This window comes from Osmerus mordax, chromosome 6, assembly GCF_038355195.1.
Source record: "Osmerus mordax isolate fOsmMor3 chromosome 6, fOsmMor3.pri, whole genome shotgun sequence".
In the NCBI taxonomy this organism is placed as follows: Eukaryota; Metazoa; Chordata; class Actinopteri; order Osmeriformes; family Osmeridae; genus Osmerus; species Osmerus mordax.
Window position 1 is genome coordinate 1,019,502 of NC_090055.1, and position 7,199 is coordinate 1,026,700.

Sequence of the window (7,199 nt, forward strand, 5' to 3'; positions counted from 1 at the left end):
ATCCTATAAGCCGGGAGTGGCCTGTATGTCGATGAGATGCGTCGAAAACCATTAAGTCCCTTCACTACTTGACTTGATTAAGTTACCCATCTGGGCCCCAGTAATTGACCTTTTCCAACGAAGACAGACTAATAAGATTTCCACAACAGGAAAGACAGACCTGTTGTAATAATTGTCTACGTGACGCTGTGTTGGAAAGTTTTGTCTAAGGTCAAGTCATACTTCGTCATGTTTGTGAGTCGGTGACTCAACTCTGACGGTTTGGTGCGCGTGTGTACCTGTCCCAGGCCGCGCAAAGTCTGAAGTTTTGCTCGAGACGGTCTGAGTTAACGAACACGTCTTCCGCAGTTAAAGAGACGACTGCGGGGGAAAGGTGAACTGAAAGTGAAATTCAAAAGGAGACTTAAAATACAAATTGGAGCTTATGATTTTTGGTCTAGTATGAATAACAAACATTTCAAAATCTGAAAGTTGACAACACACTTAAACAAATAGATTGAGAGATGGTTATCTGGCTCCAAATCAGATTCTTGTTCTGTGGCTCCGCCCACCACTAAGCTGGCCATGCAGTAGCCTACATCCCCACTCAGATTTGGGTTGTATAACCACAACAAGAAACATCATAATGCAACACTAATCCCTTCCATGGCAGGCCACAGATAGACACACTAACATAACCAGACAGAGAAATGGTTTGTTGTGTAGGTCCACGAACATGTACATGACAGAGACACACACACGCACACACACACGCACGCACACACACACACACACACACACACTCACACACACACACTACCCTTTCCTACCCCTACCCATTTAAGCCTACACCCTCTCACTTAGTCTCTTGGTCAGACACACTGATGACTTTACCAAGAAGTCCTTAGCTGTAAACCTCATAAATTCATAATTTGGAGTTCTGGAGAATGCTCACTGACACACTGGAAGAGCTATAATCTCACCGGCTTCTCTATTTTTACCACTTTTTAATGTATAATCTCTCCCCCTTCCTGCTTGATCCCTTGATACCCATTTTTCTCTTTATTTACTTTTCTTTTTTCAACTCTCACTCTCTCTTTCTCTAACCCTCACTGTCTTCCCCACCCTCTCTTTCTCTCTTCTCCTCTTTCTCTCTTCTCTTCTCTCTCTCTCTCTTCTCTCTCTCTCTCTCTCTCTCTCTCTTCTCTCTCTCTCTCTCTCTCTCTCTCTCTCTCTCTCTCTCTCTCTCTCTCTCTAACCCTCTCTCTCTCTATCTCCCTCTCTCTCTCTCTCGAGTTATTCAGTCCAGATGTCCTGTAGCTGTCATCCCACTTCATTACAGCGTCACAAGGCCACCTGCGTCTCTGCTCCCTAATGACCAATCAGCTGCGGCTCTGCTCCCTAATGACCAATCAGGCAGCTGACCAGTGAATCAGCCAATCAGGCATCTGACCAGTGAATTGGCAGGTTAGCCCAGTGGGCCTGTGATGCTAATGGTTTTCCCTGCCTCGTGGGGTTTATCTGACACGGACGGTCTCCATGGTGACCCTCAGAGAGTGGAGCAGGGCCCTGCGCCTCAGGACTAACAGTTAGATTGTTGTTTGTTGTTGAACATCACTGGTCTGTTGGTGCTTGTCTGACGTTCAGCCTGGCTGATTTAATGATTATGGCTTAATCCTCTTTACTCTGCTAGCCCTGTGGGGATTTGACACCACAGCATTGTGTGTGTGTGTGTGTGTGTGTGTGTAGTAGGGGTAGTACTGTGCCAGCCATGCATCAGTTACAGTACATGACAGGTGGAGAGACATGTTTTTCTTGGCCTTTTACAGACCTGTTTTTGGTGCTCTACATGTCTCTACTTGTGAGTGTGTGTGTGAGTGTGTGTGTGTGTGTGTGAGTGCTACATGTGTGTGTGTGTGTAGTAAGTGAGAGAGAGAGAATAATTGTGTTTCTTTTAGCCAAATTCAGTCATCATTTGTACTCTGTGGCAACATGGTCACGAGGGAGTTTGTATAGATCCCACAGTGTGTGTCCTCAGAGCTCACGTCCAGTAAAAAGGTGTGGCGTTCATTTCCAATAAATCAGTGAGTAAAACATGCCCACATACACACACGCACATACACACACGCACATACACACACACACACATGCTTGGGGGCCAAGGAAGAGTGTCTGGTGTGTGTTAATATTAGCTTCAGCCAACATTCCACAGTCCCCCTGTTACTATACTCAACTCTGTCAGCTGTGTGTGTGTGTGTCGTGTGAGTGTGTGTGTGTGAGTGTGTGTGAGTGTGTGTGACTCCCTCCATCCGTCTGTCTGTACCTGCCTGTTCCTCTCCCCATCTCTACTCCCTCGCTTCCTCTGACCAGCTGGTTCTGTTCTAGCAGAATTGGTTCTTTATCACTCTATGTCTCTCACTCTCACTCTCTCTCTCTGTCTCTATCTCACTCTCTCTCTCTCTCTCTCTCTCTGTCTTTCTTCTTCTCTCTCTCTGAGACTCTGAGACTGAGGCTTGTCATAGCTTGTATGGCCTAGAGGTTGGTGTTGGGCACAATGGTGTTACTGTCTGAAGCCTCTTCTTATAACTCTCTCTCTCTCTCTCTCTCTCTCTCTCTCTCTCTCTCTCTCTCTCTCTCTCTGTCTCTCTCTCTCTCTCTCTCTCTCTCTCTCTCTCTCTCTCTCTCTCTCTCTCTCTCTCTCTCTCTCTGTCTCTCTCTCTCTCTCTCTCTCTCTCTCTCTGTCTCTCTTCTCTCTCTCTCTCTCTCTCTCTCTCTCTCTCTCTCTCTCTCTCTCTCTCTCTCTCTCTCTCTCTCTCTCTCTGTCTCTCTGTCTCTCTCTCTCTCTCTCTCTCTCTCTCTGTCTCTCTCTCTCTCTCTCTCTCTCTCTCTCTCTCTCTCTGTCTCTCTCTCTCTCTCTCTCTCTCTCTCTCTCTCTCTGTCTCTCTCTCTCCTCTCTCTCTCTCTCTCTCTCTCTCTCTCTCTCTCTCTCTCTCTCTCTCTCCTGTCTCTATCTCTTTCTACCACACCTTACATCATCACTGCCCAACGATTTCTCAGTCTGTCTCTCTGCCCCTCTAATCCAAGAATAACAAGAGATAGAACACTACACACACACACACACACACACACAAACTCAGATTACTGGCAACTATTAATCGCCCCCGTCTGACCCATGGGTGCAGAAATCCTGCTGTTGTCTTTATACTTATATAAACAGACGTACGTAACAGGGTTTACGCTCTTCATAGGATAGTGTGTGTGCTATAAAATAGATAGTAAATCTGCAAGTTAATGCTGGTAGCTCTATTTTCTGAACATGTCGAGTCATTTTCTATGTGATCGTCCAGAAGGAGACATAACCTACATTGGAACAATCAGTGAAAGCAGCTTAATGTAAGGTTACCCCCATCATTGGACTGTTTTGCTGACATAACAGCCCTCCTCACAGAAAAAACACACAGATTTTGCACCCATCTCTTAATTCACCCCCCCCCCCCCCCCCGACTCGATCCACCCCCAGTTCTTCCTCTTGCCTCCTTATCCAGTCCTTAACAGAGTAAAAGGGACAGAAAGACACGCTGTCCACTCATTCCAGATCGCTGTAGGTCTCAGGCACTGTGCTGACTCACTGCAACACACTGACATGGGTCACATGACCCCTTGTGCTGGTACATCACACTCACACACACACACACACACACACACACACACACACACACACACTCACACACACACTCACACACACACACACACACTCACACACACACACACACACTCACACACACACACACACACACACACACTGTCCCCCAGTGGAATGCATATCAAACCAACCCTTTGCAAAAACAGCATTGTCTTTGCTATTCATCCGAGGTCTTGTGTAAGGGAGAGATATGGAGGGAGAGAGATGGAGGGAGGGAGGGAGAGGGGAGGAGAAAGATGGAGGGAGGGAGATGGAGGGAGAAAGGAGAGGAGAGAGATGAAGGGAGGGAGAGGGGAGAGCATAACAAAGAGGGCAACCAGAGAGGGGGGATGGGTAGAGGGTGAAAGAGAGTAAGCAAGAGAAAGGGGTTTGTGTTAAGAAATTAGCCAGGATAAAGAGCTCCGGTATATTATGTCAGCTTTAAGAGAGAGGGCAGAATGGGAGAGGGGGATGGGCGGAGGGAGGGAGGATAAAGGAGAGACAGACAGAGGGAGGAGAGGCAGGACAGTGATGGATGAAAGGAGGGCTGAGATCTGGGCCTGAATGAGAGCTTCGGTGGTGTCAATGTTTTTTTAAAAGCTCTCAACCTTTTTTCAAAAGCTGTCCTCATAAAAATCTCCTTCTCTCCTCCTACTTTCTCCCTCTTTGCCCCTCTCCCTCTTTCACACACCACTAGAATATTCAACGCTGGTAGAAAGTGGTGATGACAGCTATAATCCAGGTTGCAACAAAGAAGTTAAAACACCTAAACAGACCACTGCCTGGAGGAGCTGGTGTTGTGCCCGGCCTGTACCCACCCCAGGCTGGTGTTGTGCCCGGCCTGTACCCACCCCAGGCTGGTGTTGTGCCCGGCCTGTACCCACCCCAGGCTGGTGTTGTGCCCGGCCTGTACCCACCCCAGGCAGGTGTTGTGCCCGCCTGTACCCACCCCAGGCTGGTGTTGTGCCCGGCCTGTACCCACCCCAGGCTGGTGTTGTGCCCGGCCTGTACCCACCCCAGGCTGGTGTTGTGCCCGGCCTGTACCCACCCCAGGCTGGTGTTGTGCCCGGGCCTGTACCCACCCCAGGCTGGTGTTGTGCCCGGCCTGTACCCACCCCAGGCTGGTGGGAGGTCGGACACCAGAGAGGCTGTCATAGCCAGCCCCTGGTGGTCCATCTCTTCTAGTCTGGTTAGGAAGTGAGTAGAGCTGTGTGAGAGTGATCCCTGGTCCCTACTGACCTGCTCCCCACCATGAGACAACAGGTGTCCAAGGGAACAACACAAACGCTGTGTGGAACAACACAAACGCTGTGTGTGAGAGTGTGTTGTGTAAGAGTGTGTGTGTGAGTGTGTGTGTGTGAGAGTGTGTGTGAGAGTGTGTGTGTGTGTGTGAGAGTGTGTGTGTAAGTGAACTGACAGATTTTATGACCACACGATGTGTGAGCAAACTACAAACGTCTTGTCATGACATTCCTGTGTTAGTGGGTGTGTGTGTTTGTGTGTGTCGGCTATCCAGTACCTAGTAGCACTTGGTAGGAGTGTACATCTGTTTTGTGTTTCCGTGCTGACTGGTGTGTGTGTGTGTGTAATAAGACTGCTGTACTGACTCAGGGGAGGGGTGTGAGGGTGGTCACCCTGAGGTCTCTTCCTGACCTGACTGAGATTCTCTTCAGTTGGACCTGGGGTTGGATCTGGGGTTGGACCTGGGGTTGGGGGTTCAAGAGAGACCAGGAGAGGACAGATGAGAGGCAGAAAGTGTTGGAAAGGAAGAAAGATGAAATCGCCTTCAGCCCTGCCTGTTTACTGTCCATAGAGCTCAGTTACACACACACACACAGAGGCTTCCAGTCAGCTCTGATAAACAGATGTGCTCTTCGTGCTGTAGGCGTGGGAGATCTTCAGAGAACCTCTCTCTCACACACACACACACACACACACACGCACACACACTGGAACTGAGTAGCAGGGGTGTGAAGGGATGTGGGAGGTGTGTGTTGTTTTTCTCACATTTACACACACACACACACACACACACACACACACACACACACACACACACACCACGGTCATTCACAGACATGTAGCTATCACATTAATGTGAGTTTCACTCTCCCGAGAACTGTCAGTCAGAGGGAAGGACGAACGAGGAAGAGAGAGAAAGACGAGACTGTTCAACACCAGAGAACTCTGATGAAAGAGAATGGGGGAGGAAAAGACAGAGCAAGAAGAATATGGAAAGCGAGTGAGGAGAAAGAGAGAGTGCTTGTGTTCCAGTTCTGAGGCTCTGGCCCTCGTTCAACTGGCATCAATCAGGCAGTAAGCTGTGGTGTCACAGAGCTGTATCAAGCGCACTCATGGATCCCGTCAAATTACCAAATAATCCCTCAAAATAATTTACAAAGTCAAAGATTTGTCTTAAAATCACAGCTGGGAGAAGTGTGTGTGTGTGGGAGGAGGGGTGTGTGTGGGAGGAGGGGTCTGTCGGCCTCAGGCAAATCCGAGGGGGGTAATCGCCCCCCTCTCCTCCTTTAGGGAACAACACTGGCCCCTGACAGGCTTTTAATCACACAGAGGAGGAGGGAGCAGGAGGGAGAGAGACTAAACGGGTTTCTAAAAGTCTTGATGGTGGCTTGTGTTGGGATTAGCAACAAGAGAATCCGTTTTGTGGGCTTTACGACAGGCGCAGGCTTTAATGGGTGAAGCGGTTAGGCCGCTGACAAGGAGAGTGTGTGGGAATGAAGTGAATCCATTTAGAAGAAAACCAGTCTCTCTTCAGACAGAAGCACTTGAGCTTCCTTGTGCAGCCCTGTTATTAAGAGTCAAAGGAAAGAAACCAGAAAAGAAAAAGAAGAAACAAGCCAAGATTGCAGGTTGTTTGTTCGAATTAAGTTCTCTACAGATCAGTGTTTTCCTCAATAACTGTCAGATCCAAACTCGCCCGCGTCCACTCTTACAACACACAAACACAAGTCTGCAGGCTTAGCTGAGGATACACACCTTGTTGAAAGGGCATTGATTCTAGTTGGAGTGAGACGGGGGCTAACAAACACTGAGCCGGGCTGCGATAACAATGCATGCTGAGACAAGCCGGATAGCACCAGCTGACACACACACACACACTCACACACACACACAGCGAGGAGGGGCCTGTGTTGCGAGCCCGTCATGCAGACAGTGAGTCTGAGGCCTAACAAGAGGCCCTTACTGGAGCCTACATCTACACAGCACAGCCCATCACTGGACACCCTCCTGACCCCACCGCTTTGATGCTGGGGCACACACACATGCAAACACACACACACACACACACATGCAAACACACACACACACATATACACAATAACTCTCTCTGTCCAGGGACAGAGTTAATAGATAAGAGCTCATTAACCCTGCCAATGTAATCAGTGTGATATGTTAATGTCTGTGCCTGAGCTGAACAGACATGTGGGGCTGAGCCACAGCAGGAGTAGCCTGCCAGACACACACACACACCGCCTGCCAGACACACACACACACCGCCTGACAGACACACACACAC